Raw genomic sequence first — 18714 nt, 5'->3', positions numbered from 1 at the left:
TCTAACTGATATCAGGACTCCATACGGTCAGCTGCAAACGACAACATGAGTACGGGGCAGAACACAGCTCTGCTTTTCTTCTCCTGTGAATCCATGTAGGTGTCCATGGCACACAGTGCCCTATGCACCCAGGCCCAAAAAGTCCATGAAAGTAGACCAAAAATATATGCAACATGCCCTTATAAGCAGGGCTGTCTTAACATAATTATAGGCCACCAGACAGAGCAGTGCACTGGGCCCTGCCAACTCTCCGCTACAAATCTTAATTTTACTCCTTCTACCGAGTTAGCGTGAGATTTGAATGCTGAGGCAGGTGATCGGAACATTAGTGTTAAATTCTGGTCTGTGCATAGATTAGCATGGGGCCCTGTAACAGGGACTTATCCCTGTTCAGTAATGTGCCTTTAATCCAGCAGTGTGGTGGTTAACCTCTGGTAGTTAATTACTAAACACCACCTGCCTGATTGAGATTGTTTACAAAAACCTGTCTGTTCAGACAGGAAGTGACTCTTTAGCTCTGACCAAGAGCTGACCCTTGGAGCTGACCAGTCTTGAGCTCTGCACAGCAGACCTGATTTCAAGACACATTGAAAACTACTGCACCTGAAGCTGAACCAGGAAGTGAGATTTTCCCTCCAAGAAACAGATAAGACTTTTATTCTTACGAGACTGCTTATATCTGCTTATTTCATGTTATATGTTTTGGGGCTGCGAGAACTGCTTGACTAAGGGAGATGTGAATTATTGCATAGTATTTCACTAGAAATACTCCCAAGTGAATAGAAGCTTTGTACCCCCCCCCCCCTTCCCCTGTGTTTGGATGAATTTCCTGATGAAAAGGAAAAGGCACAATAAAGCCTTATTATAATTTCACATTATAAACGAATCCAAGTGTGTACCTCTGTGAACGTCCGTCTACAAGCCCTTATGCTCGTGGGGCTCCCGGGCAACAACCCAGCGTGCCCACGCATTAAGACAGCACTGCTTATAAGGGCACCACAAGCATGCAAAACCGGATGCAGCCAAGGGATCTTAGCTCTGATTGTATTGTATTGTATGTCTTTATTTATATAGCGCCATTAATGTACATAGCGCTTCAAAGTAATAATACATGTGGTAATCAAATAAATAACAGATAATATAAATAACAGATCATGGGAATAAGTGCTTCAGACATAAAAGTAACATTAAGGAAGAGCAGTCCCTGCTCCGAGGAGCTTACAGTTTAATTGGTAGGTAGGGAGAACGTACAGAGACAGTAGGAGGGAATTCTGTAAGTGCGTCTGCAGGGACGCACAAGCTTTATGTAACATGTGTCCAGTATTATCCACAGTGCTATTCATACACTTCTTTAAGCAAGTGTGTCTTAAGGAGGGTCTTAAAGGTGGATATATGGATAGAGAGGGTGCTAGTTGGGTACTGAAGGGAAGGGCATTCCAGAGGTGTGGTGCAGTCAGTGAAAAAGGTTTAAGGCGGGAGAGGGCTTTAGATACAAAGGGGGTAGAAAGAAGACATCCTGGAGAAGAACGCAAGTCTGGATGGTGCATAACGAGAAATTAGGGCTGAGATGTAAGGAGGGGCAGACGAGTGTAAAGCTTTAAAAGTGAGGAGAAGAATGGAGAGTGAGATGCGGGATTTGATCAGAAGCCAGGAGAGGGATTTCATGATGGGAGATGCTGAGATCTAGGAAAGAGTAGAGTGATTCTGGCAGCAGCGTTTAGGATAGATTGTAGGGGAGACAGGTGAGAGGCAGGAAGGCCAGACAGCAGGAGGTTACAGTAATCAAGACGGGAGAGAATGAGGGCCTGAGTCAGAGTTTTAGCAGTCGAGCAACAGTGGAAAGGGCATATCTTTGTTATATTGCAGAGGAAAAAGCGATAGGAAGACAGAAAAGAGAAGAGGTCCCAGGACAGAGCCCTGGGGTACCCCCACAGAGATATCAATAGAGGAGGAGGTGTTAGCAGAACAGACACTGAAAGTACGATGGGAGAGGTAGGATGAGATCAAGGATAGAGCTTTGTTCCGAATACCAAGAGTATGGAGAATGTGAAGGAGAAGAGGGTGGTCCACGGTGTCAAATGCTTCAGAGAGGTCGAGTAATATGAGCAGTGTAATGACCTCTGTCTTTGGCAGCATGGAGGTCATCAATTATTTTAGTGGGGGCTGTTTCCATGGAGTGAGCAGTGCAGAAGCCAGATTGTAGAGGGTCTAGGAGAGAAAAGGTGTTGAGATAATGGAACAAGCGAGAGAATACAAGACGTTCAAGGAGTTTAGAGGCAAAGTCAGGAGGGAGAAAGGTCGATAGTTAGAAAGACAGGTAGTGTCAAGCTTGCTGTTTTTGAGTAATGGTATAACTGTTGCATGTTTGAAGGAGGATGGAAAGGTTCCAGAGCAGAGGGAGGAGTTAAAAATATGTGTGAGCGTAGGGATTATAGTAGGACCAAGAGGATTTAGGAGATGGGGGGGAATGGGGTCAAGAGAGCAAGTGGTAGAAGGAAAAGAGGAGATCAACAGCGACACATCCTCCTCTGAGACAGTGGAAAAAGAATCAAGGAAGGCCGGAGGAGAGTTAGGAAGAGGTGTAGGATGGGAGGAAGAAACAGAGAGGATGTTCTGACGTATGGATTACACCTTTTCCTTAAAATAGTCAGCAAAGTCCTGAGCGGAGATGGAGGAAGGAGTGGCAGCTGAGGGTCGTTTGAGTAGAGCATCAAAGACTGAGAACAGTCGGCGTGGGTTAGACTTGTGCATGTTGATTAGTGAAGAAAAGTAGGTTTGTTTAGCTTGCGAGAGGGCAGAGTTGAAACAGGATAGCATAAATTTGTAGTGAAGGAAGTCTGCGAGAGTATGAGATTTCCTCCAGGGGCGTTCAGAGGAATGGCAGAGAGAAAGCGGGGCATGTAGATCAAGAGAGAGGACAATTCAGAGATGTAGTTCCTGACCAGGTCATCAGGGTCTGTAGCAGAGCTGAGAGAGGAGAGGTAGGAGCGTAAAGTGGACTCCAAGTCAGGTAAGTGAATAGAGCGCAGGTGTCTGCAGAATCGGGGGGTAGATGGAGGTGGAGAAGGGGAGAAGCGAGATAGAGAGCATGAGATGAGGTGATGGTCAGAGAGAGGAAAAGGGGAAATGGAGAAATCGGAGAGAGAGAAGTTTTTAGTGAAAACCAGGTCTAAGTAGTGGTCATCTTTGTGGGTGCTGGCAGCAGTCCACTGTTGAAGGCCAAAAGAAGAGATTAGAGAGAGAAAGCGGGAAGACCAAGGGAGAGAGGGGTCATCAATGTGACAATTGAAATCCCCAAGGAGAAGAACAGGGGAGTCTGAGGAGAGAAATAAAGAGAGCCAGGATTCAAAGTGAGAGAGAAAGGCAGAAGGGGGATGAGTAGAGGTAGGTGGGCAATAGATGACCGCCACATGGAGAGGGAGAGGAGAGAAGATCTGGACAGTGTAAGCCTCAAAGGAGGGAAAAGCAAGAGATGGAGTAGTAGGAAGGGTTCAGTAGCAGCAGAGAGAGGAGAGCAGGAGCCCCAAGCCTCCACCCCTGCCATCAGGATGTGGTGTGGGAGAAAGAAAGGCCAATTTGGCTCAAAAGGCTGATTGTGAAGAAGTCCAGGATTAACATTTTTCCATCCAGATCCACATACAAACAGTTCCACTGCTTTTACATGTGTTTAAGCATAACTCATACAATATATACTTATAGTAAAGGTTACACACCCTGCAATACTATACATAAGCACTATACAGCGCTTCAAGAATTAACCCTAGGGTTGCTCACACTAACCTGACAAATATAGTCAGCAGGAAAGGGCTTCACCTTTAATTTTCGAAGCCCATTTAATCACAGGTTTAAGTAATTAAAAAAACAAACTTCTATCCATAATGATACACTAAATAGCATCTTTCCATAAAATTTAAGGATGACTTTATTTTTTCATTATTTATATTGTATTACAGTGTACATTGTGTGATGAATATTCCTTAAAATGAATTGACTTCGCTCTTATATTTCTTGGGAGAATATACTGTAGAGGACTTGCACTCGCATTATAACAAAATTCCCTATTTTATCATCTTCCCTATTTTACATTGCTCTGCTGAAACTTTAAACTGGTTTATTTTGTGCAATACAACAAATAGCAGGGTCACCTTGTGACATTTTTCTGTTTGTTTGGTATGTTGGAATTGGTATTACACGGGAAATAAGAATTCTTTAAAATAGTGTGCTATATATATGCAAATTGATTGTGCAAATCTTTTAGCAACTCTGCATAATTTTTCTTTTCATGTTGTAAATAACTATCCCGAGGTAGCTGAAGGATATGATAATCAAAGATATAAACTAGATTTATGAAAATCATTGAAGCAAAATTCAACAACCAAATGGTCAAGATAAATGAATATCTTTGTGTCCATTTTTACTTCTCTTTTTATCTTTTTCACACAGTGGGCCATAAAAATACAGTTTCAAATAATAGCATAACATAAATGTGCTATTTTATGCCATTTATTATCTGGGATGAAAGTATTGTTTGTAGAAGGTTGGTATTCATATGGCATGTTTCCTAATGTCACAGAAGTAATATTTCTCTCCAGCTGCTGTGAAATGAAGTCTAGTAAGAAAACAAAGAGTTGCCCCTGCTGTTGCAGAAGCCTAATTTCCAAAGGGTCAGTCAATGGAACGGGAGCTTTGAATGATTAATAAAGCTCGAGAGGTTTCATGGACTATAGAAACCTATATTTAATTGAAAAAGTGATAAAAGTCTGACACACTACTAATACACACATGCACACATACATACATATCCAAGCTAAAGCTATTACATAACGTACATAATTCCATCACTCATCTTTAAGTAGTCAGCTTCCACTCTTTCCACTTTGTTTCATCATAAATCATTCACTGTAGAAATTATGGTAAATACAGAAAAATGATTAGTATACCTGCATGTCGTCAACATCCCAAAAACCTGTTATATTCCCACGTCGTGAAGTTAAATTACAGATAAGGATTGTACTGTAGGTAGTGGCTTTGCAAAAAGGTATCAATTTTAACATGGAGTAACTAGAATGTTTTCCCTATACCGTAGCTAACATGACCTTCTGTATGACAAATATATATAGTAATAGAAGACCATGATAACACATCTGTTTTATCCTTTTGAAATCATTAGTTTGAGCTTAGTCAATAATTATGCATTGTGAACCTGGGAGTGCAAACCTGGGACAATAAAATTGGTGAAAAAGTGGCAAAAAAATGTCCACTGTTCAAAGAACAGCTATGACCGACATCTAATATGGGTATTTCCCAATCTCCACATTCCCAACCCTGCTTAATTGTCTATCAGTTTATATATTATAGATGTGTGAAACGCATGTTCATATAGTTAGAATTGAACATTCTTTAACATTGTCACAGCAAATATTTCAACATTTGCAAAAGTATCTTGTGATAGAGGTATAGCACCTCAGGGTTTAAATAACCTTATAAGGGCCAAATTCACAAAGCTCAGTTAACACAGGGATCATACAGTAACGTCATGTTATTAAAATCAGCAACAGGCGTTATGTTCCCTGGGGTTAACGCCAAGCCACAAACTCATTACAGATTTAGCTGCTTGTTCTCTCCCACTTGCCAAGGAAAATCTGTGGTATCTCGTGGTAATATCACAGTGGGTGATGGGTTTAAGTACAGAATTCTTAATGTAAGTAGGAGAGAACAGGCAGCTACATCTGTATATACAAAAACAACGGTCATTAATTACAGTATATCATTAGAAAAGGCTTAGCAGCATGTTAAGTTAGCACTGCATCAAGGTAGCTTAACATGACTTGTGTCACACCTGGCTTTCTGAAAGGTGGAGTTATCTTCCTCCAAACCCTGAAATATGGGTTTTGTGGGGGAGGAGAAATATAAAGAGATTAGAGTCATTAAAATATGCTTTGCATATTCATCAGCATAATTTTCTGCGTGTTCGTTTTTGTGCACAGGTTTCCTGTCGACATGTGTTGTTTGAAGGTGGTTGGAGGGGATATGTAGTAAAATATGTAGTAAAATAGAACTCTATCTGTCCTTCCTCATATTTCAGGGTCTGGAAGTAGATAACGCCATATACAGTATATATATATATATATATATATATATATATATATATATATATATAATGTAGGTCAAAAATCCCTGTGTTATCTATGATGGAGCTCTGTGACAGGCATTGTCAGAGACAACACATCTTTTGAATATCGTTGTCACTACGTCCATTATACTGTAGCAACGCTAGGGCCCATTACGGCTGAAATCTGCACTAAACTGCACTTAACTCTGCGTTAGTGAGCTTTCAAGATACCCATTAGAATTTAGAGTGAAAAAATATTGTGAGGAACTTTCTCATAGTCATCAGCTGATACTGTATATCCAGTGATGTCCAAACAGGAGTAGAGGGTCAGTCATAGGGCCTCATGCAGTAAGTAGCGATAAGCCACTCATCGCCAGCTTCTAGCCAAAAAAGTCTACTGCGATTCAGTAAGCCCCAAGAAGCTGGCGATAAGAGCAAAAATTGACGGGTTTTTTTGCTGAAAAAACAAGCGGCAAATGCGTGGCGATAAGCCACTTATCGGTACTGATCGCCAGTTTTTCAAACATGCTCAATTCTATAAGTCCCGATCAGTTTATCGCAGCAAATCGCCACTTTAGAATTGCGATTTCTTCTCCAAATCGTCCCGCCACAAAAACTTGGCAAGAAGGCCCTTACAATGGGGATATAGTTCCCACGATCTGATTGGCTGAAGTACCATGTGACAGCAGCCATGTTGCTTTTGATGACGTCATGTTAAGGGAAAGGACGCACAGCCATTCTGATTGGCTGGCTTCATTTCCTTTACATGACGTCACCAACAAAAAAAAAAGGCACATGGTTTTCACTGGCCAATCAAAGCCTATGCAGCCTCATGAAGAAGAAGATACAGATGAAGACCCCAGAAGACCTGAAAGTGACGAACATGGATTACAAATTACAGGGAAAAAAGAAAGAAAGAAGAAACGGACTTTATATTTTATTTACCTGTGGGTGGTCCAGATTGTGGATTGGTTCGAGAGCATGCGGTAACCACAGGAATCGGATGGTGAAGACATCTAAAAGTAAGGAAAATATTGAATGTATGTTATTTTTATTTTACTGGGTTTTTTTAATTTTATTTTTATTGTGATTGTGTTTTTTTTTAGGATGACCATTCATTGCCACCGTCTCTTTATGGATATACATACATATATACAGGGACAAGCAATGGTTGTTTTGACAATGCTTGCTTTTATGTATTTTACATGTATATTGTTAATTTGTTTTTTAATTATTATGCTCTTTATTTAGTGTTTGTATTTAGTATGCTGGCATTTTTGGTGGTGTTTTGAATTTTTTTATTTCTAGCTTTTAATTGGTGTTTGCTTTTTAATGTTGGATTATTTTGTGACTTTTGTTTTAGAATTATGTAGTTTATTTGGATATTTATTTTATTTATTCATGGTTTTGTTTTGGTGTTTTAACAATTTTGGATTTGATTAATTGATTGATGTAAATTTTGTTGTGTTTACTTCTAAATTTGTTTTTATTTTGTGATTGTTTGGAATGCATAGGAGATTGTTTGTAATTGTTCTTTTTTAAGTTGACCATTGACTGGCATAGTGTTAAATCATGCTCATATTATATGGACATGATGTACCCACTATACCATTCAATTTTTTATTGCCATTTGTTATGTATTTAGTTGACTATGTGTTGTTTTTTATTTGGCAGTGTTATATGTTTTATTTGGGCCTGTTTTTTTATTCATTCACCATTTCTTGCTATAGTGGGAAATCATGCCCATTTTATATGAGCATGATGTACCCAATGTACCATGAATGAGTGAAGGGTGGGTATAGTGGGTGCGGGGTGGGTGGTTAGGCCTCCTGGGTGGGTAGCGGGGCACGGTGGGTTAACCCCTAAATTACTATAGCGTTATTAACCGCTAATGTAATTAAGGGGCTAGGGGCCATTAAATTGTATTTATTATGTTTTCTTGCTGACATCGGAGGACATGGACCTGCAGTAAGCAGACGAGGACACCCTTCACATTGCCAGGGATAAGTAGAATGGTTTTTATTTACTTTATGTATGCAGCATGGCTAATGTTCTGTAATAATGGACAAATAATCTATTACCCATATCTGGATAATAGTTATTTGCCCATAACTGTACTGTATTTTTTTTGGTGATGATTTTTAAATACAGGATTGTACTGCAGGCCAAGAGGGACCCACGGGGACCAGCGAGGACCCCCGGACACCCACGGGGACCATATGAGGTCCCACGAGGGACACATGCAAGGAAGAACCGGGTGCCCCACAGATGTGGGGCCCCATGGACCCACACAATTGTGTGTGTAAAAAAATAAATCATGGTTTAACAGTATGTGGGGGCACAGGGGGTGGGTGTGTTGTGTATTGGTGTTTATTAGATATTGTAATGGTTTATTGGGGGCCTAGGAGGTGGGTAGTGGGGCTGTTGTGTGTGTGTGTGTGTGTTTTTTATATTTTTGGTAGCAGGGGTGGGTGAAGGGGGTATTAGCCCCAAGGATGGGTGTTTAGGTCTACTGAGTGGGTAGCGGGTGGGGTTAACCCCTTCATTACCTTAGTGGTATTAATCTCTAAAGTAATGAAGGGGTTAAGGCCACCCGCAACCGCCCCTACAAGGCCTAAACACCCACCCAGGGCCAAATCCACCTTCACCCACCCCCGCTACCCACAATAAGCCTGGCACGGGTGGTTAAACCCCTTCATTGCCTTAGCAGTTAGCCACTAAGGTAATGAAGCTGCTTTAATGTAATTTTTATTAATAGTGTGTTGAAGCAGGGGGTCTCCTGAGCTTAACCATTTTGATTTCAGCCTCAGGGACCCCCTGCTTCCTGAGTTACAGGCCCTGGTATTTTAATCACCCTGTTACATCACACTGACCCTTTAAAAATGGTGGCGGTTACGGTACCCAATGCCCCATACCAGGGCCTGTAAGTCAGGAAGGAGTGGGTCTCCTGAGCTGAACCACTTTGATTTCAGCCTCAGGGACCTCTGATTCCCGAGTTACAGGCCCTGGTATGGGGCATCGAGTACCAGTACCCCTGCCACTTTTAAAGCGGACCGCGTGAAGTAACCAGGGGATTTAAATACCAGGGCCTATAACTTTGGAAACAGGGGGTCCCTGAGGCTTTAATCAAAGCAGTTCAGCTCAGGAGACCCCCTGCCCCCACAAACACTATTAATAAAAATTACATTAAAGCAGCTTCATTACAATAGCAGATAGCCGCTATTGTAATGAATTTTTAAATTGTTTAAATTTGTGTTTTAATACTAGTGTAGATGAGCAGGGGGTTTCCAGAGCAGATCCGCATTTATTTCAGGTCCGGGGACCCCCTGCTTCCTGAGATACAGACCCCGTTATGGGGTGCAAGTATCACCTATGCATTTAAATATCCTGTGTCACTTGAACATGGGAATCCAAAGCATAGGAGATAACGGCACCCCATAACGGGGCCAGTATCTCAGGAAGCAGGGTTCCCCAGACCTGAAACCAATGCTGTTCTGCTCCTAAGACCCCATGCTCATCTACACTATTATTAAAATTGAAATGGACAAATAAAAAATTCCCGGCGAGATTTGCACAGGGAGAAACGGCTCTCTCTCTGCAGCAGATAGAACTCACAGGGAGAGGCCTTATCAGAGGGAAAATCCTATCCCCACCGGGTACTCGCCATTTCTGAAAATCACTGGTACTGGTACTGTAATCACTTGCTATCACTGGTACTGTATACGGCCCTTTCTGCATACCGTGATAGCAACGCTGTCAAAAATGGTGATTTAAAAATCCTAGCGATTTTTTTTCGTCGTTTACTGCATGAGGCCCATAGTGTGGTAGATTCTGTGGCAAGAAAATGCTCTCCTAAAGTAGAGAGGCTGAGACTTGGTAAGCTGTTTGTAATACGGGACACTAAAAATCAACTTCAAGTCTGCATTTCGGAGACCAAGCGCTTCTTATTTTTGTATTATAGAGATGGGGAAAAGAGGGAGTTCAGATACGAGAAAAGATTAAAATATATATTTTATCTATAATATCTATTTAATGGAAAAGATAAGAAAAACAATCATCATAGCAATGTATTAAATGCAAACAACATCACCTTTATAACAATACTTATAATAGTATACTCATTAGTATTACTGAAATAGCAATAAACCATTTAGGGACCGTATAAAGCACCTAAAAACAAAATAGTGCATGGAATTATGAATATAATGGAAGAGAAAAAAGTAATCTTTAAAAAAGAGAAAAAATTTGAAAAACCCATCTATCACTAGTCAACCAATACAACAGTTACCAGCAACAAGCACACCTGTGCTCTACATATTCAGAGAAAGTAGTTCATAATTCTCTTTTAATCGCTTTGGGAGAAGGCTGTTTATCTTATTTTCCCAAATTGTCTCGCTTTTCCAGGAGTAGGGTTCTATCGCCACATTTATAATAGAGGCACTGAATCAATCACTTGATATTGCAGTTGACGTACCATATAGCTCACATCTTTAGAGTGCTGAGCCATTGCCACATGCCTGTAGTTAAGATAAATCATTTAAGTACTGTAAGTTAGTTATTTATATTTACTGTAGTCATAGTTTAATATTAGTTTGTTTGCTTAATTTTTGTTGTTGTATCATTTGTTTTTCTGGGGGGGGGTTTCAGGGTTACTGTAAGTAATTTTTTTTATTTTATTTACATTTTACAGATTTTTAAATACATTGTATTATTGTTATTTCTCTCAGTGTCCTTATAATTGAGTTCCCTTTTATATTGTTACTTATTTTCTTTCTTTTTGTTTTAATTTGGTGGAATTTGAAGGCTTATACTATTATCTCCACTACTGCTTTCATTACCACCAACAACACCACAACCACTATTACTGCCACCAGTGTAGCGACATCAGAAGGGGAAAGAGGAGAGGAAGTTGGTATTTTCTCTGTCCAATTCTCTCCTATAAGTCCAGCACTTAGGGGGTCATGCACTAAGCTCCGTTAAGTCGTTTTTAGAGCACAAAGTGCTCTTAGAACGTGATGTTGCGCTGAACACAATGCACTAAGCCACGCAAACAGGCACTTTGCGCTCTAAAACTGACTTTTTTCAGGAAATTTTTCTGTCCAACTTTGCTCGTTTGTTACACTGTTTGCGTTAAATTCTGCCCTTAAGCGGGATGCACTAAGCTACGTAACCTTAGCGTACGCGAAAGTTGCGTTCAACAGAACACGTCAGCTCAAGGTAGGCGCAGAAAAGCTGGACTTTAAAAATTTCTTGCTTTACATTTTTGCATGCGCAACACCGATAGAACATGCCGGCGGGTGTCCCCGGTTGACCCAGCGGGGGTCCCCGAGGGAGGCCGGGGGTCGCGCGGGTGTCCCCAGCTGACCCCGCGGCCGTCCCGGGGTCCCCACGGGCCTGCGGTACCAATGTTGTGCCTACAAAAATACTAAACATTATTTCTAACTAAATAAACCCCCCTAACACATACAGTACAATAATGTGCAAAAGTAACATAGTTTTATGGTTATTTCAGATATTGTTTGAATTTATTTCTTTGTCTTTTAATGTTTACATTCATTAATGTTGTAGTAATTCATTGGTTGATTGGTTAGTGTTACTATTTATTTTGAGTTGGTTTAGGAATTAATTGGTTTCATTGGTTAATGGTTTAATTAATTTATTGTTGATGTTGTTACTGCTTGTATTCATTGGATTAGCTGGCTACTGTTTTTATTTACTTTATTTAGGTATGCTAATGCAGTGTTTAATAATGGGCAAATAATCTATTATCCATATCTGGATAATAGTAATTTTGCACATTATTGTAGTGTATGTGTTAGGGCGTAGGGGGGGGGGGGGTCGTGTATTGATGTTTGTTAAATCTTTTTTTAATATACATGTGTATCATAGTGTAGATGTGCAGGGGGTCTCCAGAGCTGAACCGCATTGGTTTCAGGTCCGAGGACCCCCTACTTCAGGAGATACAGGCCCTGTTATGGGGTGTCGGTATCCCCTGCACTTTCTGCATCCGCGTCACGTGACCGGGACATTGAAATTCTGCAGGGGATACTTGCGCCCCATAACGGGGCCTGTATCTCCGGAAATAGGGAGTCCTCGGACCTGAAACCAATGCTGTTCAGCTCCGGAGACCCCCTGCTCATGTACACTATTATTCAAATGTATTTATTTAGTGTACGATCGCCTGTAACAGCCTTGCATGGAGATGGCAAATCTCCATGCAAATGTTACATGAGGCTTTTTTTTCTATCAGCTAGCATACGTGAAGTTTAAGAATGCTAGCAGGGGGGAAAAAAGCAACACATACGCTGTGGGTGTTTTGAGCACGTACGTTAAATAATGGGCTCAAGGCCTTAGTGAATCGCGTCGCCGGCCTCACTTTTTAACGGACGTGCTTTTTTTGAACATCAGAATGCAAACCCAATGAGCTTAGTGCATAGCCCCCTCAGACCTTTCAGTTTTATTATGTTATGTGCAGAGAGGGAGAAGGCTATGCAGGTGGTGGAGGCTAGCCCCTCAACCTAATCATTGTCATTTTTACAGCACATTGTCTGAGCAGCAGCCACTACAAGGCCCACCAACCCCTACAGATATGGATTGAGACTGAGGCAGTTTACAGCAGCACAATGTAAGTGTATCAGCAGCATAGCGGCAACAGTTGCATAATTTCTCCAGCTGCCTATCATCTTGTGCCAGTTCAGGAGGAGGAAGGCACAAACGGGGGAGCAGGTGATGAGGATGACGGACAAGGTCAGGAGACTACTCAGATGAGTTGTGTTGCTGTTGCTCATGGTTCTGGTGGTGGTGCTGGTGATGATGAGGAGGAGGCTGATAATGATGGGAGACAGAAAAAATACAACAGTGTCCTGAGAGGAAACAACTTCCACCACTAGTAAGAAGGGGGATCCAACCATCCTGGGTGTGGAGATATTTTAGTCTGCCACCCCAAGGAATGGTGAATGGTTCAGGAAAGGTCTACTGTACTGTATGTAGTGCCACTATTTGTAGAGGTAAGGATGGGACCCATCTAGGCACCACCCGGCACAATCATCAGCTATGGTGTCCTCTAGACAGGCCACGGAGTAAAAATATCCACCATCACTGTGCCCACCTAGGAGAGTCACCATCATCACAACCAGAACTAGGAGGATCCTTAGGCCTGGGTCATTCAGAAATGCAGTTGTCCTCATCTTGAGCTTCTGAGGTCCCCACATTGCCCATAATTACCATCACCACTACCACTGCTATCCCCAACACTACCACCACAAATATTACCAGCACTATCATAGCAGGGACTGGGACTGAGAACAGATGTAGAACCAGAAACAGTGTGGAAAACCATTAAAGGCTTATCTCAAGGCATTGTTTAGACTAGAGAGCCTATTCTGAAAGAAAACAGTCAGTGGGGTTGACAGCATGCCTGAGGAAGAAATATTTTAGTCTGGAAGACCCCATGTTGAAGTTTCATCCCACAGTGCGTGTCATGCATGAGTGACAAAGGCAAATGTGGGAGAGGAACAAACAGGTTCGGCCTCATCCATCATCCTCTACCTTCTCATCATCCTAAGTCTTCATTTGGGGAAGGGACACTCACCCACCTTTGTTGGTTGTGTTTGACACTAGTACATGTTAAACTGTGGCAGTGGTCCCTGACATGTGGTCTTCCAGTTTCAGTTCTCTTGCCAGGTGCTCTTTCCTATTCCCCATTCTTAATCCCAACGTGCATATGTAAGTTTTGTTGTTATACGTTGGCCGGCAAGTATCAGAAGGCTCTACTTTTAGTGGTAGCTTTTGGAGGTGGACAGTGGACACTGCTGGTCTGGTGGTATGTACGGTACTAGGTGGTGGCCTATTTCTGTTTTGGTGAAAAAATTATAGATCTTAGTTTTGAGGGTACTTCACAGGGATGAGTTCTTCATTAGTTAAGCATAGAATCCAACAGTGCATGTGTGGCTAGAAATACTTTGTCTAAGTGCTGGATTTTGTATGCCTCCAAAAAATGGTAACAAAAAATAAAATATAAATAATGCCATTGGTAATAGAAATAATAATTATTGTGCTAAATTGAATGCTGGTGGCTGTGGACACTAGAGTAGTTGGTGGATGTGATGGTGATAATATCTATGCCATGGGTACAGGCAAATCAATCAGTCAGTAGCAGCATTATTTGTTTTAGAAATACTCTAACTTCTCACTGAATTTCTCTCTCAGACTAGACCCTGCTGATGAGATAAATTTTCTTCTTGAATCGAGAGTCTGGAAAAGTGGCTAAATGATATTCCTTCTTAGTTTTAATGGATACTACATTGAGATCATTTTTAAGACAGTTTAGCATGGAATCCACCAGCCTCAACATTTCAGCATTATCATGACTCTCACACTCATGCAGCATGCAAACAAGTGTCCTATCTAGTAGGAAGAAAGAAGGAGGAATTGGCTGATGCCAGCATTGTCACTGCTGACCAGAATGATGGCATCCTCAAACGTTCTCAGCAGCTCACACAGCTCCCCCATGAGCAGCCACTGGTTCAGCAACAAGTCTGCCACCTCTATGTTTCTGGAGTTTTGCATGATGTATAATTAGCTGCTCATAAAGCCACTCTCCCTATAATAGTCTAAGAATGGGTTAACTATTCATAACATGGGAAAAGCCGAGAACGTGAATAAAGTTTCTTCCATTATCTTCTGCCAGAAACCTGTTTAGTTGGATGAGTGTGATAATGACGAAGAGAATATATATATATTTTTTCCCAAACAGTTTTTATTAGGCATATTCATTTTTACATACATTGGGTTACGTTATATTTCTGGCCTAATACAAATAGGTTTTCCTTGTTCGGTAAAGGGGAGTGGGGAAAAGCACACTCAGGGCCACTTTATGGTCCATGAGGTGTAGAGAAAGAGAGAAAAAGTTTGGTTAGAGAGACGGGTGAGGAGGAGGGGGGGAGGGGGGTAGGGGGGTGGGAGGGTTCACACCTCCCCTCGTCAGGCCGTTCCGCTTCTTATCTCCTCCGTCCCCTAACTTTCTCTGTTATGATACAGGGGATTCTATTCTGAGTCTTTCTAGTGAATTATCCAGGGTTCCCAGATTTTATAGAACCCTTCGGTAGATCGTTTTAGAAAAGATGTAAGTTTTTCCATCCTCATTACTTCGTTGAGTCTATTTTTCACCTGTTGTTTTGTGGGGGGCGCTGTCTTCTTCCAGGAGTATGCTACTGAGCATCTAGCTGCTGTCAGAATAAAGGAGATTAATTTCCATACTGGGCGATCGATCTCCTCTATCGGTCTGCCCAGAATGGAGGTCAGCGGGTCCATAGGAATTGTGAGACCTGTGATCTCTTTTATTAAATCTTGTATTATAAGCCAGTATTTTTGAATCTCTGGACATAGCCACCAGATATGGGCCATGTCCCCTCTATGTCCACAGCCTCTCCAGCATAGGTCCGATGCCAGAGGATAAATTTGCTTTAGTCTCACTGGGGTCAGATACCAGTGATACATTATTTTGTAAACATTCTCCTTCACTGTGGTACATATGGATGTTCCTGAGGCTGCATCCCATATGTCTTCCCAGTCCTCCCGGTCTATAACTAAGTTCAATTCCGCTGCCCATTTGAGCATATAGTCGTGCGCGGTTGGGTTTGCCGGATTCTCCATACCTGCATAAATTTGCGTTATTAGACCTTTTTGATGTGTTCCATCCTGACACATTTTCTCAAATTTTGTTGGAGGGGGAAATTTCAGCGTTGGGGACATTTTTTGTAGGAAGTGCCGAATTTGGAGAAATTTGAATGTGTCTAGGTGAGGTACCTTCAATTTGGTGCGTAATTCTTGGAGACACAGGAACTGTCAATCGCTCAGCAGATCCGCGATCGCCCTGACCCCTAATGATTTAAATATGTCGAATTGTTTAGTCTCGCATCCTGGGGGGAATTTTGGATTGTTGAATAGTGGGGTTAGCTGTGAGCTACGGGAGGAGAGCTGGTATTTAATTTGAGTTTTTGCCCATATATCCCATGTGTGTCTCATCGCTCCCAGTTCGAATTTAGGCGCCATATCAGTGCCCCTGTTACCGCACCACAGATAAGCTGGCAGAGAAGGCGTTCTGGAGTATTGAGATTCAATTGCGAGCCAACAGAGCTGGTCTGGGTCCGAGTTCCACATGACCGCCTGTCTTAATTGAGCTGTCTGATAATATTTAGCTATGTCTGGAACCCCCACTCCTCCCTTTGTCCTGGGCGCCATAAGAACCGACCTAGATACCCTGGGTCTCTTCCCTTGCCAGATAAATTGAAAATTTTTGTTATGAATAGTTTTTAGTTAAGAGCCAGGGATATGGATCGGGAGCGTCTGGAAAAAGTATAATAATCTTGGGAGTATGTTCATTTTTAATGAGATCATCCTCCCGATCCATGAGATCTGGTAGTTTTCCCAATTATCCAGGTCTTTATTAATTTTTTTAAAGAGGTTTGGGTAGTTATTTTGGTAGAGAGAGCCGTAGTTCTTTGATACATGTACTCCCAGGTTTTTGATGTATGAAGGGCTCCATTTATAAGTAAAGTTTTGTTTCAATGTCTGCATCTCTGGCTCTGATAGATTTAGGTTGAGGGCTTCTGATTTGTCGCTATTAATTTTATAACCTGATATTTTACCAAATTCTCTTAATTCCTTGTGTAGATTGGGGAGAGAGATCTGGGGTTTTGTTAACGTTAGGATAACATCGTCTGCAAATAACGAGACTTTATAGTTTTTTCCACCAATCGGTACCCCCTGTATATTTACTGCTGTGGCAGCTTTTATTCTAACAAATCGCCGTTTTTTCCCTGGCTTTTTCCTGGAATGCGACGCTCTTCATCTGGCGCATGCCGCATTCATTTTGCGTTCCCAGGCACGGGTCATGCGCGGCTGACGCGCGGTCGATGCGTTTATTGAGAATGGTTCGGATTTAATAGGAAGCAATTCATCGCGTGTCCGCCAGATGGCAGATATTCATGAATTGTAATGCGCATGCGCTTCAGTAATGTGTCGACTGGCAGGTGTTTTGTTTAAAAAAGATACCACAGTGTGCTATTGTAACTTGGCCTTGAGACTGAAGGAAGAGGTTGCAAAAATTTATCAATTTAGGCTTTTCATATTAAAGAAAGACAAAGACCAGTTTTGGTTACAGTATTCTCCAGAGACCCACCCACCATGAGTGTTCAAGTGCAGCCCGCTTTCCAAAAACCCGGCAGAAGTTATGCGTATTTGATATGGGCCGCGATTAATGCAACAGAGGATAAGATGGCAACAGTTGTTCAAATTAATCAGTATTTTATCGAAAACTATGACTTTTACAAATTTTCGCCTACTCCTCATACGTGGAAGCGTGCAATAAGGAAAAGGTTATGTAGCGATCCCTGTTTTTATCGTATTGAGCCACAATTTGTTGGAGGGTATTGGTGTGTATCACTGGCTTTTTCCTGTATCTATGATCATGCAGACGGCAAAAGGCGAAGGGTCGTGTTAAAACCAACTAAGAAACGACAGTCGCTGCCAAGCAATGCACCAGCACCGGCTTCCAATGACTGTCCCGCCGTCAGTGACAACCCTGAGCCTGAGCCGGATTTCGCGTGCAGTTTCGATCAAGCTTGCATGTACCTAAGCAATTTCCAGCCTCATCATCTGACTACAGGTGGACTAGTTCCGCTGCAAACTATCGACGTGGATGATCAAGAACGCTGGACTGGCAGAGGACCGGCGCCGGCACCAGCTGAATGGGAAATACTATGGTGAGTATTGTTGCCGTATTATTTTCTGTGCTTTTTTTATTTTGACAATACAGTATCAATATCGGTCCGATTCAAAAGTCAAGCGATTCTCCTGTAAGCAATATCATTGGCTGAGCTGCTTCTACAGTACTGCAGATACTGAACAATTGGTGGAACGCTAGGCGCATGCGCATTGGAGCCTTCTTGGAACGCATATGCGTGTCATCGCATCGACGGTAGGCGCATGCGCATGTGAACAGGAGATGCCCCCCGAGAAAATTATTGGTGGGACTTGCTGGGAAATCCTTTAGGGGGCTGACCATTACAGTAAAACTTTTCTTTTTGTTTTTCAAGAGAAAAGAAAACAGCTAAAGGAGGGATTTCGATGGATAATATCGCTTTGTGTAACAATGCCTGAACATTGCTGAATCGGATTGAAAAACCCACGTACCGGAGTCTACAGTTTAGTGGCCGTTGTTATTGATTAGAATAGAATACTGTACTTGAAACAGTATGCTGATGTTTTCCGGCCGTACAGTATACAATACTTTTTTATAAACAGTATACTGTGTAATAAACCCGAAAAAATAAAAACTATGCATTTATTTTACATGTATCTATGCATTTATTTTACATTATGTGTCTTCTACAGTATACAGTGCCAGTACATACAGTACAGTACAGTTTGTGTCTTCTATTTTTTTTAATACTCTTATACTGAGCATGCCTACAGTATACAGTGCAGTATGCCTCGACATTCTAGAAAGACTGTATTTTGTTACAGTAGCAAAGGAGCAAATGGAAACAATGTAAGACAAATCAACATGTTCTTTTATTGGTGGAGTAAGTACAAAAACA

This window comes from Ascaphus truei, chromosome 3 (genome assembly GCF_040206685.1).
Source record: "Ascaphus truei isolate aAscTru1 chromosome 3, aAscTru1.hap1, whole genome shotgun sequence".
In the NCBI taxonomy this organism is placed as follows: domain Eukaryota; kingdom Metazoa; phylum Chordata; class Amphibia; order Anura; family Ascaphidae; genus Ascaphus; species Ascaphus truei.
This window is presented reverse-complemented; position numbering follows the sequence as displayed.